At 46.1% G+C, this 20,011-nt stretch overlaps 1 long non-coding RNA gene across 3 annotated transcripts; it reads right to left on the reverse strand.

Moving 5' to 3' along the window:
- Positions 1-5,010: 5,010 nt before the first annotated feature.
- Positions 5,011-13,807, reverse strand: LOC129387065 (uncharacterized). Of its 3 annotated transcripts, none has more exons than XR_011892911.1 (5): positions 13,459-13,801; positions 12,642-12,753; positions 12,225-12,430; positions 9,260-10,600; positions 5,011-5,565 (listed from the first exon to the last, which is right to left on the reverse strand). It is a non-coding gene; the product is annotated as an uncharacterized lncRNA (long non-coding RNA). The 3 variants fall into 3 exon arrangements; XR_011892910.1 differs by lacking the exon at positions 5,011-5,565 and having other exon boundaries at positions 7,263-10,411; positions 10,518-10,600; positions 13,459-13,807; XR_011892909.1 differs by lacking the exon at positions 5,011-5,565 and having other exon boundaries at positions 7,263-10,600; positions 13,459-13,804.
- Positions 13,808-20,011: the final 6,204 nt, after the last annotated feature.

Below are 20,011 nucleotides of genomic sequence, written 5' to 3' on the forward strand. Positions count from 1 at the left end.
CTTGCCCTCGAGTACTTCTATGTATGGCTACCCGAATGAGTATTTTCGGCTTCACTAAGCTAATGATGCTTGATAATTGTTGTCTTATTCGCATTACTTGCCTGGGTCAGATAACCAGGTTAAACAATGCTACCACATGAACGTGCTTTTTCATGCAAGCTGCCAACAGTGGCTGTCATTTTCCCGTTGATTGCTGCCGTTTCCCCAACAGTGGTGACAGCATGACTGCGCTTTGACATGCAGACTGCAAACGGTGCCTTTCAAGCGTGCCCTCGAGTACTTCTATGAATGGCTACCCGAATGAGTATTTTGGGCCTCACTAAGCTAATGATGCTTGATAATTGTTGTCTTATTCGCATTACTTGCCTGGGCCAGATAACCAGGTTAAACAATGCTACCACATGAACGTGCTTTCTCATGCAAGCTGCCAACAGTGGCTGTCATTTTCACGTTGATTGGTGCCATTTCACCAACAGTGGCGACGGCATGACTGCGCTTTGACGTGCAGACTGCTAATGGTGCCTTTCAAGCGTGCCCTCGACTGCACTCTAAGAAAAGTTTACACCCTTTGGAGTGCCCCTTCTGCCACACAACAATAATCGTCATCTGATGCGTTTCCTTTCTTTAACGCTGCGAGCCCGGTACTTTCCAGTAACAAACGGCATGCGTGTTATCAGCATGATAGCCTTCCCGACAGGAAAGTAGCGGGCGCGACATTTTCAAGAAAGGAAACGTATCAAGGCAGATGATTATTGTTGTATGGCAGAAGGGGCACTCCAAAGGGTGTAAACTTTTCTTAGAGTGTACTGCTATGAATGGCTACCCGAATGAGTATTTTGGGCCTCACTAAGCTAATGATGCTTGATAATTGTTGTCTTTGCATTACTTGCCTGGACCAGATAACCAAAATAAAGAATGCAAACACATGAATGTGCTTTCGCGTGCAGGCTGCTAAGAGTGGCTGTCAATTTCACGTTGACTACTGTTTTTTCGTGTGAAGCTGGATAATGGCTGCCCGAACGAGCATTTTGGGCCCCACATATTTATTCAGGGTTAATAATTGTATTTGCATTCAGATTTTCCAGCATTTCAGCACGTTTCCATGCCAATACTTATATTGAGCACAATCTGTGCAGGACGTTGCTTTTTCAGAATTGAGCTTCCATTAAAAGGAATGTGTCACCAAATGAACTGCTTGTTTATTTGAGAGGTCACGGGAGAATGCTTGGCTGCTGCGAACCCACCAGCAAAATTTGGGTAGCCCTAATAAAGGCTGTTCTTTCGTTAATAAGAAGCTGTTATGCTTCATCGAGTGGCTCAATGCCGGACAGCTCGCAGTCGGAGTCGCTTTCTTCACTGTCATCTTCACCCAGCTGGATGATGATGGGTTGGATGTGGTCACTCACAGGTGTATCAAGCCTGAACTTTGCCTCCAGATCCATCACGTGGTGAATGTTCTTCCTCCAGTCTTCCGCCATTACATGCTTGATTTTTTCCCTCAAGACGTCTTCGACCGTGGACAGCTTGAAATCTCTGTTGTCCGCAGCGATGCCATTTTTCACTTTTGCCCACACAAGCTCAATAGGATTAAATTCGCAGTGGTACAGTGAGAGCCTGAGTACAATGCAACCGGCCCTTTCAGCTGCATTGTCTACGATGTAGCTCAGAAAACGTGGCTTTACAGATGCTACCAACTCAAGCAGCTGCTTTTTAACCATCCTTTCGCTGTAGGTGATGTTTTTGCTTTTGAGCTACTCCTGTATTTTTTCCTTCTTCCAAGCTGTCGTCGGTAATTTCTCTTCTCGCCGGGAATGGTAAGGTGCATTGTCCAAAACAATGACGCTACCAGCAGGCAACTTCTGCAGAACATTATTAAACCATCCCTCGTAGTGATTGCCGTCCATTTCTTCATGGTAGTCGCCTGCTTTTTGGCCTAGGAAAACATCTAAGCAGCCATCGACGATGGCCATCCTCGCTGCCGATGTGCGTCACAATCAGGCGCTGGCCTTTCCCAGAAGGTTGTTTCAAACCCGTCGACAGGCCATTTTCTCGAGCATATAGGCATCCACGCTTCTGCACCACGGTGTCTGTCCACACGATCGACCGAGTGTGTCCCGCCGTCACCCATGTCTCGTCCAGGAAAAAGATCTTTCGGCCTTCCACCCGGTAGCATTCCACATCACGACGGTAGCGATTCTGCCATTCAGCTATGTCATCCCGGTCGATAAGCAGCGAATTGCGGCTCCTCTTCTCGTGCTTGAATCCGATCTCGACAAGCAGACGACGCACAGTCCACCACTTCAGTGATGAGAGATCCATACGCTTCGAGAATTCGTTATCTTCTCGACCGTTGGTATCTCGTTGCGGCGAAACAAATCGTGCACACATGACCTCAGCGCGCACAACGTGAAGCTGTCATACTTCGTGCTGCGTCTTCTTTTCTCCACATTTCGTGGGCGCTTTCGCGACGGCGTCGACAGTTTGCCACCCGAAATATGCGATGCTTTGTCCTCCCTCCTCACCGACCATCTCGGCGACAAACTTGGTCGTGGCCTCCACGGTGTGTTCAGGCTCCCTGTTACGCCAATACGTGTAGCAGTGGGGGATCATATTGCATGAATCGCTGTTCAGGATGTGGCCACTCTTGTTCTTGTCGAGGTTCCTTGATGGTGTGGACATCGAGGCGACACAAGGCTCATTTGGCAACAAAGAATCGCATTCCGGTGTCTCCTCGTTGGGCTCCATGTCGGAAAACTCGCACGGAGTGCCTTGTGCGAACTGGTGAGATTTCAGGCTCGCAAAAGAAAAGGAAAAAATTTGTGAAAACACAAAACCAAAAAATCTAAATTTTATGTTATTTAACACCATGGGTGTTTATTTAATACGATGAATGAAGCATTTTTTGTACCTTTCCTCCCTCGAGTATTCACTCCCCAAGTTTGTAATGGTTGCGATAAATGCATTGTTTTATATAAGTACTTGTCCAATAGCAACTCATTCATTTTAAGCTCGGAAAAGGAGTAGTAAATGTGCCGTGTACATGTAAACAAGCGCAAAAGCCATGCAGAGCTGCTCTTTCTACTTTTGTCACTTGCAATGAAGCAAAAGAGCAGACGACAGGAAGCGTTATGGAAGGCACGGGGTTATTTTTTTGTTGTGATCCGGCATGTGCTGTAGCACATGAGAGCTCTACTAAACCAGTCATCAAAATACAAAAGTCTTTGTGTTTATACCGAGAATTGCGCGTTTCAGAAGCATGATTTTTTGAGCGGGATTATTTGTCGCGGAGGCAATCGGCTGTCGCGCTTCGGTCGTCTGGGCGGGGCCTCCCCTCTTTTCTAAAGTTGTATCCGACTATAGGCTAATTCGAGATCTTGCCATCCTATGGTCACTGCAGCGCACCTTGCTGAGCATGTCCACATCTTGTATGATGTCAGGGTTAGCGCAGGGTATGAGGTCTATTTCATTTCTAGTCTCGCCATTCGGGCTCCTCCATGTCCACTTTCGGTTATCCCGCTTGCGGAAGAAGGTATTCATTATCCACATATTATTCTGTTCTGCAAACTCTACTAATAACTCTCCCCTGCTATTCCTAGAGCCTATGCCATATTCCCCCACTGACTTGTCCCCAGCCTGCTTCTTGCCTACCCTGGCATTGAAGTCGCCCATCAGTATAGTGTATTTTGTTTTGACTTTACCCATCGCCGATTCCACGTCTTCGTAGAAGCTTTCGACTTGCTAATCATCATGAGTGGATGTAGGTGGCTAGACCTGTATGGCTTCAATTTGTACCTCTTATTAAGTTTCACAACCAGACCTGCCACCCTCTCGTTAATGATATAAAATTCCTGTATGTTACCAGCTATATCCTTATTAATCAGGAATCTGACTCCTAGTTCTCGTCTCTCCACCAAGCCCCGGTGGCACAGGATGTGCTCGCTTTTTAGCACTGTATATGCTTCATTTGTCCTCCCAACCTCACTGAGCTCTATTAGTATATCCCATTTAATGCCTGCTAATGCCTCTAATAGCACTGCTAGACTCGCCTCACTAGGTAATGTTCTAGCATTAAACATTGCCAGGTTCAGATTCCAATGGTGGCCAGTCCAGATCCAGAGATTCTTAGCACCCTCTGCTGCGTCACAGGTCTGACCACTGCCGTGGTCAGTTGCTTCGCAGCTGCTGGGGACTGAGGGTCAGGGTTTGATTGTTCTATTCATATAGGAGGTTGTGGCCAAGTACTGCACCAGGGTGGCCAATCCTGCTCTGGTGAGGGAGTCCATTACCGGTTCTGGTCACCGGGGTCAGGCCACCAGGCCTGTTTATACAACTGTATCAATATGTGGATTTTTTTTTATCCCGCGGGAAATTGCGTGGCACCGGGATTTTAACCACAGTCCTTTTGCACGTGAGGCGGATGCTCTACCTCTATGCTATCGCTGCATACAGGAAGCACTTTATTTACTGTAATTGGATGATTGGAGTAGATTAGTTCGACCACTCAAAGAGTGGGAATGGTCCAACTGTCAGGATTCCGACGAGTTAAAAGGACTGGAATCACATAAACCACAACTCTGAAGGAAGGGAATGGGAATAGAATGGAGCGCCCCCACTCTGCAATTCTTCACCATGCCGATACATCCTTGGGCAATGCCAGCGCATTTCTAGAACCACAAAGACAACCGCACTACCAGGGCGAAACGCATCGAAGGCCCGTTAGCTGCCGCATGATCGCATACTGCCAACGAGCAGTCCTGCACAAACTATATATATATATATACATACACACACACACACATGCACGCACACGCAGTGCGCAGACTGGTACCCTAGGTAGGGGCTAGGACTCGCAAGAACTATGGTGTTCTCCACAACTGTGACGAGTACCAGGCCACCAAACTCCTTGCCCTGTGCACGTTGCTGTCTACCTTCATGAGCCTAGGTCCTGATGCAACCAGTGGTGCCACACTGCTATTTTTAAAGGCCACCACTAGGTGCGCCAGGGCCCGCTCAGGTCAGGGGACATCGGCTTGGTGCAATACACAAACGACAGTAAACTTCGAATTGACAGGACTACGAATTGGATTAGTAAATTTTTAACTAACCGGTACCGATTTGTAACTACTAATGAACTTTCTTCTCCGTGATCGCTAGTAAGATCCGCTGTGCCACAGAGCTCTGTATTGGGACCAATTTTATTCCACCACAAACATGGCTCCACACAATAGTTTTGTTTGAAAACATATGTGAGTGCATATGCTTGTATCGGACAGCGAGAATAAGTAAGAATCAGTAAGCAATGTTAAATACATGCAATCTGGCTTACAAAACAAAAGAAACTGGTCACTATTTAGTAATAGTTTTCTTTTGTACGAAACAACTTCACCCTTGAAAAGTTCCTCATTCTACAAAGGTTTACACAGTGAAATATAGAAATATTTGGATGCATTTGAGTTATCACCTGGCCCAAGGAACTTCTAGTGGCAGCCTGTTTCGATCTCGCAATTCCTGGCACTCCCCAATATACAGCATGCCTGACTGCTGCAGTGGTCACGTGCTCCAAAGCTGTAAAAAACCGAGGGATAAGGGTTGATTGCACAATTTATGGCATTTCCAGATTTTTAACTTAGTACCATCTCTAAACTATGTCGACACTATGCCACTAGACCATTGCAGTGCTGCAGTCATCATAATATTAATTACTCATCGTATACACAAGATATACAGCTGGTTAGGCAAAATTTTAAACTCCACGAGGAAGATGGGACGTGAACTGAAACATACACTCACACAAAGCACAGGCTTCCAACTGGTTTTATTTCCTAAAAGCAGAGAATATATAAGGTACTTCACAACAGCAAAACAAGGAGCAGTTGCAAATAATTCGTGCACGCAGCAGTGACAAAAAATATCAAGGCCATGTATGCATTAAGAGTACAGGAGAGTCTTAATGTGCCCATTGAAGACTTTAATTCTTTCCTTGAAAATCTCCTCTTGCAGTGCAGGAGCTGCGACAGCAAAAGCTGCCTGCCTTATGTGGAACAGAGTAAATGCCTTTCGAAGGCAAACTCAATAACAGAAAGAGAAGTCATCAAAACATTCCACATCGCTAAAAGGTGTGACAACTAAGTTAGCTCACCTTCTTGATCCCTATCAAGGAAAGAAATAGAATTCTTAGATGGGCACATTGGGGCTCTACTGCGCTCTTAATGCACAGGTGGCCTTGCTATTTTTCGTCACTGCCTTGTGCGCAATTTCTTTGTTTTACCATTTTTAAGAACCTTATAAACTCTCTGCCTTCACCAAACAAAGCCAGTCGGAAGTCTACACTTTGTGCATGCATCTATGTTTCTGTTCATATCCTGTCTTCCTCGCACAGTTTAAAATTTTGCTGAAGCTACGAGCTCACTAGACCCACAGCATGCCTTACTTCAGTTTACAGCTGGGCTTGTTGGTAAAGCTACACAATGCCAGCTCAAGTGGCATTGTGGCAGTGTGTGTCTGCTCTTCCATGTTCTCATGATGTGGCTCAGCCTTGAGTGCATGTGTAGTTTCAATACTGGCTACTGTATTTTAACTACTAATATAATTTCTATCTTCAACTTCCAGCCAGACAGAGTACGTCATACTACATTCTGAACATTGCTGCAGTCTAGCAGGATTTCTGTCTAATGCACTGGCCTCTACCACCAAATGCCTGAGAAATAAAAAAAAAAATATGTAGATTCCATACACAGTGGGGATTTATGTTACAGGAGACATATTGGAGGTAAATGGCTATCTAGCGTTGGTTCGGGTTCTTCCAAACATTGCAGTGTTAACCAATGTGTTTGTGTATGGCGAGTGATTGCATATATGACAAGCTTTGTGAGGAGAGTACGAATGCAAAAGCATAGTTTCTTTGCCTCTTTCCTAACACGTTGTGGTGGCTGCTGTTTTGACGAGTGGAAAACTTGGCTTATGCAGTATGCGCAAATGGGCATGTGCCTATTCTAGGCCCATCTCGTAGAATGGGTACGTGTCGCTGCGACACAAGTATATAAGCGTCACTTACAGCGCATGCACAGACGAGGGACAAAAAGGACGACAAAGACAAGTGCTGCTTATGCAAGCCTGTGTATGCGCTGTAAGTGACGTTTGATACCATGGAATACCAACTAGCCCATACCCAAACCTTGCACAAGTATACAAGCCTTACATGTAGTATTAAGATAAGTGTCATATGTCTTTGTGCATACACCTCTTGTCAACGTTCTTCACTAAACAAGCACATGTCACCTTCATCCTCACTAAACAGAGAACAGCTACAGGTGACACGGTGGCTTCCCTGCATAACATGCTTGTGACATCTGCTACTGCTATCTTGCCAAGACAAATATGCTTTCCATCATTTGGATTGCAAGAATGCATTAAATATGAATGTTTCATAAATTCTGATTAACCACGTTACGTAGATTTTAACATGTACGTAGGATCTACACGATTCCTTTTTGTACTCCAGTGAAGAAACATTACAGCATAAAGGTAGTACTATGTTGCACAGTGTCCATGTTGTGCTAGCTGCTACAGTGAGCGGGACTTAGAAATGTGAGCGAATCCCAAAGGTGGTGCATTCTAATAAAGCACCTCGAAGTCCAGCCACAAAGGAAGAATGGGAGAGACTGACATGCTCTCAGTTTGATAAGCAACTTGTATATGCACACATGCTCTGACACGTATTATGCACTGTAATACACGTGCCACTATCCCATACACACAGATATGCATTGGCGAGCAAGAAGTATGTGCACAACAGTGGTCAAATGGTTAGAGCGTCAGGTTGTTATGCTGGGAGACAGGTTCGGGCTCACTGTAACATATTTTTGTTTTTAATGCAGAAGACCGAAATGAGCCGGGACGTAAAATTGCCTACTGCAAAGTGCTTGGTATGAAGAAATAATTCTTTGCATTAAAGATGCCCAAATCTAGCACATGCAAGTGTGCATTCCCACATACCTGAAATGTTTTGAGGCGCAGCACATTGCAAGTGCAGTGGCTTTGCCGCAAGGTTGACGTGTATAACAGTAAAGAGCGTAGCAACAGTGGTAGCTTTTCCACATAACCAAAGTGCATTGCGGTGCAGCACATTGCAACAGCTGTGGCTTGCACACAAAGCTAATGTGCATAATGTTGCAGCACGATGGAGCATGTTTTTAACAGACACAACATAGAGGCACTTTACATGCACTTCAATGATGTTATGAGCAGCTAAAGTGGTTGTGAATGTCGCAACGATAAGCTGAAATGGGTGAATCCCAAACTCTGTGTCACATAACATCTGAAAGAATTAGCTGCTACGAGAGAACCAGGGAGATTAATCTGGCACGCTATGCATGCATCTGTAGCCTAATGGGTAAAGAAATGGGCTGCTGCACTAAGGACCCAGATTAACGACCCACCATCAGGCACGTTACTAACTATTATTGAGCCTATCTGACTGGATGTAAGAAGAAGCCAGGAGACAGATCATGATAATGCTTTGCACAAGAGACAACGAAGCTGAACCCACGTTTTCTGCCTTGTGCTTGCAATGCTCTACCAAGTGAGCTTCAATGGCAGTTGTCCCAATGTCAATTTTCTTGGATAGCACCGCATGTGTACTAAGCATAGCTCTGGGAGTGCTAGGCAGCAGCACTCACAGTCATGATGGCAGATGTGAAGTATCCTTTAAAACACCCACATTACAAAGCACATGATCTTAGAAGCTGGCAACTGGCTAATAAACACTCATTTTTTACCATGAGGCACCAAGGCAGCCGAAATCAAAACATTTGCATCTTATGGGCGAGAAAATCAGGGGAATGACGCATCTCAATTTTTTGTTTATAACAAGCATGTGATGGCAACAGACAATGAAGCAACAGTGACTATATAGAAGAATGGGTTAGAGCTGACGACAATCATTTGCAGCTCACACTACAATGCTTTCCCTACAATTTATTGTCTCAAGACATTTGGCAGCAAATCTTCTGAATTCTTCTTCTACTACGTCTTTTGCAACTGAAATTTTAAATGTGTGTAATACTTTATGGCAACTTAGAACACTTAAATGGTTATGCACCTCCATACCTTAAATTTGTCGACCAGCTTTGTCATCTTTCTAGAACAACTCTCTGGTGTCATACATCACTCAAACCACTACTAATTAAATCTACCTTTAGATGAGCAGCACCTGCATTAGACGCAGCAGCATACCCTTTTAGAAAATGGATATACATACCACGCTCAGACTGAGCAAACCAAACAAACCAACAGCGACCAGTACTTGTGTCCATTTGTCTTCAACGAGGCAGAGACAGGCCAGGTCTCGATAAACACAACAAATATAAGGTGCAGGCAGAGGAAATAAGCAGAAGCTGTAAAGACAGCACCAAAGTGAAACAAATTAGACAAATTTGCACACTGTCAGCGATCTGGGCCGAGGACAATTTACAATGTTACTGCCACAATTAGAAGCAAATGCTCCTCATGCAACAAGAAAAAACACGTTTTAGCTGTAAACAGCACGAGTGCGTGGAGTTGGTTGATATTCTAAAAACAGCACAGACAACAATTAAAGCAGACACACTACTTGTGTCATCTGCCTTCTTGCTGTTTTTACAATATCGGTCACGGTTGCAAAGCTACGCACATGATCTATAAACGAAAGCAATGGACGTGCATATAAAGCTTGGTGAGCCGATTCATACTCAAATATGTTTGTTTTTGAAAGTTCCCGTAAAAGCGACAGCGGCAGTAAAGTGGGTTCGTTTACCAGCTCGCTCAGAACATATGTAGGCATTGTATGATTTAATTCCACGGCTCGCAAAGGAGCTACTAAGAAGCTTTAAGTGAAGCAAATACACTTTCGTTATCTTACGAATGAAAGCCTCTGAAAGCCGCGGTCAGTGCGAGCAGCGAGAAAGGCAATTAAATGCAGCCATGCGCTGCATGGGTAAATAAGAGGGGCATAGCGTAGTCATCCAATAGAGATGGAGAAAAATAGACTTAAGAATGCGATAAGTATCACAGGACGACATCCATACTAGTTGAGCGCATGCATTGCTGGCGCGTGGAAGCTGTCGCTTTTTTTTTTTTACATCGGTGCAACGCGTAGGAACTGCAGTAGTAATTGTTGAAGGCACGAACGAATAAATTGTCCTGCGATCACTGCGGGACCTGCGACAAGCGTTTCGTGTTTTTTCGAATTTCGAGATCACATCGACCACAGCTCAAATGCGCAACCGGTTTTTTACGTGTCAGCAAGGGAACGGGTAATCGCAAGACACTTGCCGTTGCTCCAAGTACGTCGCGGTAGCACCAGCAGCTGGGCAAAAAATGTCATCAAGCCCTGGCCTACCGCAGTGTCCGCAACTTGAAGCTTCTAAGCATTCTCCAAAAACAAAAAGGGGGCCACATCATGCATACGGTACACGCGCGAACGAGACGCGAGCCATGTCATAGAATAAAGAAACAACTTTAAAGAAGGGAAACTGTACCTTCCACAGTGGTTCGAAAATAAGAAGCGGCAGCGCGTGGCCCCTGCGATCAGCTCCAGCGGCGCGCCATTGCTCCGGCCATTCTATTTGCACGGAGAAAGCGGTGTGAATAAGTAAGTAAGTAAGTGGTCCTGATCCCTTTTGACTCAGGGCAGGCGTTTGTCAATGCCACAGGAGATGTTCAGAGTACAAGAAGGAAAGAAAGTAAGGAGAGAAAGAACATAAAACACAGTTTTGTCACAGTCACAGTCACAGTCTGTGAGTCCGCATAGAATAAAGGAGTCCGTCTGGTTGGTCCGGTATGTTGTATTCTAGGCTCCAGTCGCCTCAGATTTCACCAAAAGCACGACAATCCAATCCGCCAGCGATGCCGGTTCAAGCATTCTTTCTCTATGGTTCAAGTCAGCGCGTCCCAGCTGCGTCGCTGCCTGGTCGGCCGTCTGCATTTTAGGAGCTCGTGTTGCTGAGGAGGTCGGCATCAGCGGCCACTCGCTGTGACTGGGCGGCTCTAGCCGCCCAGGCATGGTCATGGCCGCCCAGGCATGGTCATGGCCGCCCAGGCATGGTCGGTTTTGTGGACATCACCATTTTGCAGCCACTTTTGCAGGCCTTTCCACATATGTGGATATCAATTTCATAAACTTAGAACCATGTAATCATGTATGAGGTCTCTGTTGATGCCAAATTATGGAAGGCCACAAGCAAAATTTGCACACGACAGCAGCAGGAAAGGACGGAACGGGGAGCACCAACCACGGTGTGTGTAAATTCACAGCCTATGTCACTGTGCGGACTGTAGCAGCAGGTGCTTGCCTTGAGAGACTGTTTCCCAATGCAACGGACCAGGCTCCCACATATGAGAAATGTAACGCGATGACTAGTACCAAGTTGGACAGCAGCGAAACCAGATTCTGCAATCAATCACTTCGATGTAGCTTGCACAAAAACACAGGCTGTCGAGCAAGAATAACAATCCTGAATGGGACTAGGAATTCAATATGGGAATGAGAAAGCTTGCATTCAAGAAAGAAGCCACTATACCTTGCAAGCACTGAAAGCCAAAAACATTAAGAAAAGTTAAATGCTACATAGCACACAGTGTAAATGTTAATGCAAGACACACGCCAATGCCGCATCAGTTCTTTCAGGAGAGGAATTGCACATGGCAACATACACTAGAAAATACTGCTACAGATATGTTTGCTTCTAGACAGTGACTGGTATTAAATATGAGCAAAGAATCGGTTGACCTTCAATGTTTGGATGAGAAAGAGGAATGCTCTCTACCAAAAATTTGGAATGAAAAAGCTTGCATTCATTGAAACAAAATTATACTTGGCACGAATTGGCAAGGCCACGAAGCTCACTAAGGAAGGGCAAGCTGACGGAACGCTCTTGGCCAGCATCATCTGTGCTTGTTCAGAGGTTGCAGGTACAGTGCTCACGGAATGAAATGCGACACGGAGCATTTAGTACAACCCTACATATGTGCAAAGTACGCGAGAGCACTATGTCATGTCGCTAGGAATTTGGTCACTAAGGGTGACGAGTACTCCAATGTAAGTGTACGTGCCAGAATTACATCGATGTGACACGAACTTCAGCCGGTTGAAACAAAAGTATACGCAGTACTTAGCCCTAAATTGCCGCGTTTCATTCCGTGAGCACTGTACATCTGAAGACACAGAATTTTTGTTGTTGAGGTACCTGGATGACTTGGCCAATATCTGTGCTGGTGGAATGATGGCGGAGGCTCTTTTCACTCTTGAAACAGTCGTCCGTAGACTTGATATCTCATCCAAATTGTACTGGAATGGCTTTTTTGTTCGTGGTCTTACGAATTCGGCTCCAGCCCCTTCCTGTTGGTGTAGATGGGGGCTCCCGTGATGACCGAGATGTACTTGGCACAGACTCTGTTGGGGCAGAACAGTGGCACATGAGATACAGCAGAGACTATCCAAACTCATGTAGTGTTTTCTTTTGTGTTTGAACCAATTATGCTGAAATGTAAACATGAACAAACGTTCAGATCATCTGCTACAAATAAATGACATGTATCTCAATACTAGTAAGCCAATACAGCATATATCAAGCATATTTATTTCTGTACCAGGTGTTGTTTACCTTGTAGTAGCAGCCAAAGTCAACACAATGACCTTGTTGTAGCAGGCAGCAGCTTCTGTTTAGTGCATGCAGTGTGTAGCTTTATACTGGTGCTGTCCTCATTACTGCATGTCTGGAACAGAAATTTTGACTGCATCAGAAATTGAATAAGCACAATTTCGCAATATAAGATGCGAAAAGGTGCGACATATACATTGTAATAGTTTGTGACTACAGAACACATGCAAATGTGCACTGTTTGTTCTAGGGTGCTTTATACACTAGAAGAGATCACACTGCTGGTCTCACAAGCAAATAGATGAAAGACAAAGCTATTAGAAATGATGCATTCTTTTTGTGCATGAACGTGATGCACCGCTTCACTACTGCAAGAACGTTCTGAGGTAACCCAAACTGAACGGCAAGAACATTTGGAACCCGCAGGTACGAAATATGGATGAATTATCATGCGTGTAACTGTTTAATACATTAAATTCAGTACATTAGCTTCAGTTTATCAAAGGGTTATTCAGTTCTATGAACAAAAGAAGTTGCCGGCGGGGTCGAAAAAAAAATATATCGATAAGGCTACTCAGTCACCCATGGCTACGGCTACAAAGAGATGAAAAATGTGACGCGCGTTCCGATATCGCTTTCTCTTTCGTGAATTGTGTATAATGATGGCCTCGCAACTGAAAGTTTATTTCGGAAACAGCAACGGAGGGTCCTGACTGCCCATATGTAATGCAGCATCTAGTTCGTTAACTTGCCTGCGCCTGTGAGTTAACGAGACGAATAAATTACATAGCGATTGAAGCAGGGATGTTAAACGACTCACCGGTATTGCTGTTCCCAGTCGCAGCAGGACCCGGCTCCCATTTCGATGCAGACGTGTTCCACACGGCTCACGACTGAAACCTGGCTTTCGGGCTTGCATCCCAAGTTAAATAACGCCAGATATTGAAGCGCAATAAACTGGTTTTAGCACAAAATAACCAACCGATGTACGAACCAAAGAATCCGTACCTGCCGTGAACGCGAACATACCGGTAAAAATTTTAAATCCAGGCCAGAGGTCACGTGGGAGGTCGATGATGCTGAACGCTATTTTGCGTTTAAAATGGCAAAAAACAGCCAAGTTTGTAATAAAAAGTACAATGTAAATTAGGAATGATAATTTTGCACTCTTTATCATGTAATAGAAACGCTTCGGTTATTGTTAAAGAAAGTTTGTAGGTTAAAATTGCGCTTACTACGGCTCCTCTAGCGGGAGATAATGCGCTCAACGGGGAACCTTTTTAATTAGTATACTATGCCTGTATCTTTAGCAGCGCCGCGGGGTCGATTTTCTCGCCCTCTGTGGTCATTTGTTGAACTTGAGAGTGTGCGGGGCCTGGCCATGCCGTCTGAGTTTGAGAGTAGTTATTTCATAAAAGCAAAAAACAATTAACAATGTGACTTCACATCCGTTAAGGTCAACTTGTTCTCCTTTCACATTCTCTCAGCTAACGCATGCGCAGCGACCATAGAGCCCTTGGGGGTGATGTTCAGGCCATAGAGTTTCCTACAAAAATTACTAGAGGGAACTCTGGCGCTAGCGTCTACGGGAGCTGCAATGGGAGCGGTTGTCCCAACCTACACTCTTAGGCAAAGTTACACCCTTTGGCTTGCCCCTTCTGCCACACAACAACAATCGTTATCTGCCTTGATGCGTTTCCTTTCTTTAACGCTGCGAGCCCGGAACTTTCTAGTAACGAATGGCACGCGCGTTATCAGCATAGAACAGTTTACACCCTTTGGAGTGCCCCTTATGATAACGCGCGTGCCGTTCGTTACTGGAAAGTTCTGGGCTCGCAGCGTTAAAGAAAGGAAACGCATCAAGGCAGATAACGATTGTTGTTGTGTGGCAGAAGGGGCAAGCTTGCCTAAGAGTGTATGGGGAACCAGCGCTGGAGTTTTCACGGCGCCTGCAGCGCCGCCCTGGCGGTCAGAACGTGCACAATGCAGCCTCCCCCGCGGACGAAAATTGCGTTGCGTGCCCTTAAAGTCGAAGGAAAACAAAAGGGCGCCGACGATACTGTTGCGTATACAAGTGCCACAACTGAGTCGGGATGAGGGAGGATGTATCCGTCTGCGTCTTTCCATCTAAACCCTACGAACAAGAACGGAGGCGGCGTTGGATCCAAGCAGTCAGGCGAGCGGAGTAAAGGCTAAACCCCATTAGCGCGATTTTGTGCGCGACAGCGACGAGCGACGGGTTCGCGCGACGGATCGGGCCGTCGCTTGAACAGATCGCTCGGTCTTGTCGCGCGATCGCTCGGTTTTGCAAATCTAGAATTCGTCGCTCGTCGCCCGGAAGTGCTATGAGCGACTAGCCAATAGCGCAAAGCCGGAACTGGATGTACATAACTCCAGTACTTCCGATTGTCGCACGGAACGGGCAAACGATTGAATTTTTATACGTGCAAGGATAAGAACCTACTGCAAGACTTTCAGGAATAGTTATGCTGCTTCTTACAGTAAAATACACCAACTTAAGTTAATAAAGCACGCGTCACGCTAGTTTCGGCGCCTATATTGCTGCCCTCATACCGGCAACACTGGGGAGACGTCGCTCGAAGTCATCGCTCGCATGGGGTGCAACTTGTAGGCGACGAGCGAACTCGACAGCCATCTCCATCGCGTCGCTTGTCGCTGTCGCGTGCAAGATCGCTTGCATGGGGTTTATACTTAAGCTCCCGTCTTGTCGCCCTGTCAAGCGGTGTCGGGCTGGTTTCTAAATCAAATTTCGCGTGTATCCTTGGTTTATTCGATAGTGAAGACGGTCAGCTATGGCAGACAGTACCAAACAGCAGAATCTGCTGTCGGTATTTCGTCGGAAACAAAATGAGCAATAGCATGCACCATCCGGCATATGTACCATTTTTCCTTCGCAATGCCACCGCCAAGCCCCTTCCAACGCCACCGCACCAAGTGAACGATACGAAAGGTAAAAATTATCCATTCATTGCCAAAAATTATGTGGGAGGGAAGCTGCCTTGTAATACGAGTTGTATGCGCATAGTGCCGGCGCACGCGCGACTAAGCCACCTATGTGTTTATAAAAATGCGCATGCGGATGAGGACTCGGCGCTGAGATGCATCCGGCAAATTAATGTAATTAGTGCTAAATGTAGCCAGGATTGTTACGGATCAAGCAGCCGAGCACTCAAGCCTTTGCTTGCGCGAGTCAGCTGATGCGATAAAGCTTTCTTTTCCATTGACTGCTGTGGCGAATTAAGTAACATCAGAATTTTTTATGTCTAGCTAGAGAAATATGGAATATCTTCAGGCCAACTAACTTCAGGCAACTAACTTCAGGCAACTAAACCGTAGCGCAGCACGACCGGAGCCATAACTGCTAGATTTGCGAGGCAGGCAGCCACGCAAGTATGGCATCGATACACGACGCAACCGTTAAAGAAACACACGTGCTCGCCGCGACGCACTGTGAAAAATGTATAAAGCTTAAAAAGCTTCTTTCGTCATTTCTTCACTTGATGGCGCTAGCTTCTTTACAAAAACTCCACTTGAAGCGGCGCGAAAAAGGAAACATACGAACTAGAATACGGCTGCGTATGTGTGTGTCGTCTGGTTGTGTGGCTGGAATATGCCGCGTTTCGTCGCCAGGGCGGCGTGCAACGCACTCTTTTCGACGCGCCGCCTATCCAGCGCTGGTTCCCCATAGTCTAGTAACGTTGGTTGTCCCAGCATGGGTAGGGTTACCATAGTAGGGTGGTCGTGGGTGGACCATAAACTCTATGGTCCAGGCATCAAGCCGTACTTATGTAGGTTGAGGCCATAGAGTTTCGTACAAAATTACTAGAGGGAACTCTGGCGCTGCAGTCGTTGTCCTACCCACGACCTACTGAACTCCAGACCTGCACAGATCTCCCTCCTCTAGCACGCCTGGTCTAGTTCGCCCCTTTTGCCGCTAGGAAAAGAACGTACGAGCAGAGTGGCGCTAGTTATAACCTGTTCGCTGTCGTCTGCTTCTGCGATCTGTTCACCGCTTGTCTTGCCATTTCGGCAGGCACAAAGCGCTTGTATTGGCGATAAATGAATAAATTCACAAATATACAAAAGAAGACATATTTGCGAATGCTTTGCGTTTGAATAGTGAAACTAGAAGAGGAGGAGCGGTGCAAGAAATGTAAACAACGAGCATACGTAGCCGCTGTAATGCTACATCGACGGCATAAATTTCCCTTTCCTAGCCTCCTTAAGAGACTGGAAAAATTGTTTTAAAAGAGTCATAGGATAATCTAGCTTTTTCTTTAGTTGGTTACAGACAGCCTAATGTCGTAGATGACATTAGGATTTACTGCTGTGTGCCGTAGTGAAAGGCAGATGGTCTGGTAAAAGTATAGTAAATGTATTCACGAGTAAGTCCTCCACCCGATATGTGCAATAGGCTGATCGATTCTGTTTCAAGGGAAGGTGAGCATATCTTGTTTTTAATATCGTTGGATGTCTAGCTCAGAAGAAAGCTTGCAAAAAATTAAGCGATCCCAGTGCTTTAAAACGTGCTGCACTGCAGGCCTTGAAAATCGTGTCACGGAACTCTTCAAACTGTAAAGCTAGCTTTTCTGCGAGGTACAGCGGCAGCATAACCGTGGTGCTTAAGATACGTACGCAGTGAAGCTGTGTACGTAATTCACTTTTTGAACTCGCGACGCATTCACGGACAACTTTTAAGAGTTAAAATGAGTGGTAATCGTTCTGTCGTCGAACATCACGGTACGTGGCTTCAAGTTTCTAAAGAGCGCAAACGCGAATTTTACAACGTGTACAATGAAACTGTTGTCTACGTTGCGAACTGTATACACAATGTGATTTATAATAATCTGCTTGAAAAAGGCAATAGGAGCGGCTATTCAACGCAATTTTAGAGAGCAGCGGACTACACGCTCGGACATTTTTTAGGTTCGGGCAGTCAACTTTTGGAGCCAAGTGACCGATCAAAGCCTTGTGACATCACTGTCACTGTGTTAGCAAAAATCATCAACTAGAGAAGCAGGTCGTCACAACACAACAGCTGCCGTACTAATTACAACGCCGCACAGCCGCCCACCACGTAGCAGACGAACAGGTTATAAAAGCGCCACCTACGGCCGTCGGTTGAATGAAAGTGGACGCAAGCTGCTCCCATAGAAGCCGGATATCTGTGCAGGTCTGGAGTTCCAGTAGGTCGTGGTCCTACCATGGGAATGATGGGAAGTTCATGGATTTGTCTGATCTTCGTGCCATGTACTTCCCATAATTCCCACGTTGGGACAACCGCTCCCATTGCAGCCCCCGTAGACACTAGCGCCAGGGTTCAGTAATCCATAGAGTTACTATACTGTAGTAATCCTTGTAGGAAACTCTATGGTTGAGGCAACGCTCATGACTTATGAGAGCTCCCTTAGACACTAGCGCCACATTTCCCTCTAGGGTATTTATTTAGAAACTCTATGGGTGATAAACTCCATGACTATTGAGGAGATCAGTGGATTTAACATGCTTAACATGATGTAATATTTAATAACTAGGATCAGTTCACGTGAGTGATTTTTGTACGTCATTTAGACACGCAACGTATAAATAACAAAGGAAATAAAAAAATGCCGCTACTGCAGGACAGCGGAGTATGGCCTTTGAGACTAAATACACTGGTGACAAAGCAGCGAACACAAGGCAATAAATTTCTTCCAAGATCAATTATTTGTTAACAATTACTTTACAGAATCCTGGATCTTAATGGCTGACGATAGACGTAAAAAAAATGAAAAAATAAACTGGTGGCAGGCGTTACCACACTACTTCAAACAAGGTGCTAATGCTATCGATCCGATGCAAGAGGGGAAATAGGTGGCAGCGCCTTGTTCAGGTCACGGTGTCCTTTCGCTGGCGCGTGTCTCATTTGGTCGCCATGGATAAAGTGAAGCCTGTGGTGAAGGCTGCCGATGAGGACGACGAGCTGGTGGACCCCTTGGACACCATTCGGGACAAGTGCCGGGCGGAGGCCAAGTGCGCGAGCTTCGGCGAGAAGCTGCAGGAATGCAACGACCGCGTCAACAGCCGCTCGCAAACGCTTGAGACTTGCACGGAGGAGCTGTTCGACTTTTTACACTGCGTCGACCACTGCGCTGCCAAGGACATCTTTAAGCACCTCAAGTGAAGGTTGAAGGTTTGTACTGATTATTTTCCCACGCCCTCTCAAATCCCATTTGATTGTGTGCTGGGCCTGGCGGGGATTGCGCCCTTACTGCGTTCACGAAAAGGGCACAACGGTGCGGCAAGGTTCTGACTGGTGTTGTAAAAGAACTGTGCTTGCTTGTCGAAATCCACCGTCGTTTGTCCGGCACAGGACACAAGAGGTAACGATGCCGTGCTTTGGCGTTGCGCTGTGCGGGATAGCAATCCTGGCGGCCGCGTGCCGATGGCGCGGCGAAGTGCAAGATCGCCCGTACACGGTGTGTGCTGGTTAAAGTAATTCGTTGTGCCCCCACTACGGCGTGCCTCAATCATATATCGTCGTTTTGGCACGTAAAGCCCCAGAATTTAATTTTGAGGTAGCGTAGAACTCTCGACCATCTCGTGGCCTTTCGGTTAATATTTTTGCTGAATATTATTTCTCACCACGTGACGCGTTTAGAAAATGAGAGGAATTTTGTTCCGAGATAAAGATAATATAAGGCGGTGTAATTAACAAGCCAGAACTTTGCACAGGCAGGTCTGTTGTACAAGCGTCGCACACCGAGCTCTGTTCTCGAGCGAGGCATTCCCGATGCGCCTCAAGCCTGTCTTCTTCACTACAACTTCCACCCGGAGAACAGGGCGCCAACCTGGCGACTCGAGGGTAGGAGAAAATGACAGGGCCGCAGTAAGGTTAGAGTCGGTGCACGCGACTTCCACGGCGCCTTAAGTCAGCGTGAGAGGCTTGACAAGGTAACTTACAGGAGACGTCTGTTGCACGACGCGGTAGAGACTTTGGTACTTGGCTGGGAATTAAGAGCACAGACCTGGGGTGGTGGACGGTATCCAGAGCCAGACTAAAGAGTCCAGCTGATATGAGCTGGTGGGCCAGTTGACGAAACTTTTGCTGCCATTGGTCTTCAGTTTGTACAAGAGCGGGCCAGCTGGCGACATTCCTCAGCGTATCTGGAAGCTTCAGACAGTTGTGTACACTCCGATGGGTCAGATCGGTAGGGGAGAATCGTTACGACGGTGCAGGAAGGTTCATGGCCATACACGAAGAACGGGGAAAAGCTTGTCGTGGCCTGTGAGGCGGTGTTGCATGCGTAGGTAACGTGTGGTAAAACGAGGTCCCAGTTGGTGTGGTTGGACGCAATGTACATCGATAGCAT

The sequence above is a fragment of the Dermacentor andersoni genome, chromosome 2, assembly GCF_023375885.2.
Source record: "Dermacentor andersoni chromosome 2, qqDerAnde1_hic_scaffold, whole genome shotgun sequence".
NCBI classification, from domain to species: Eukaryota; Metazoa; Arthropoda; class Arachnida; order Ixodida; family Ixodidae; genus Dermacentor; species Dermacentor andersoni.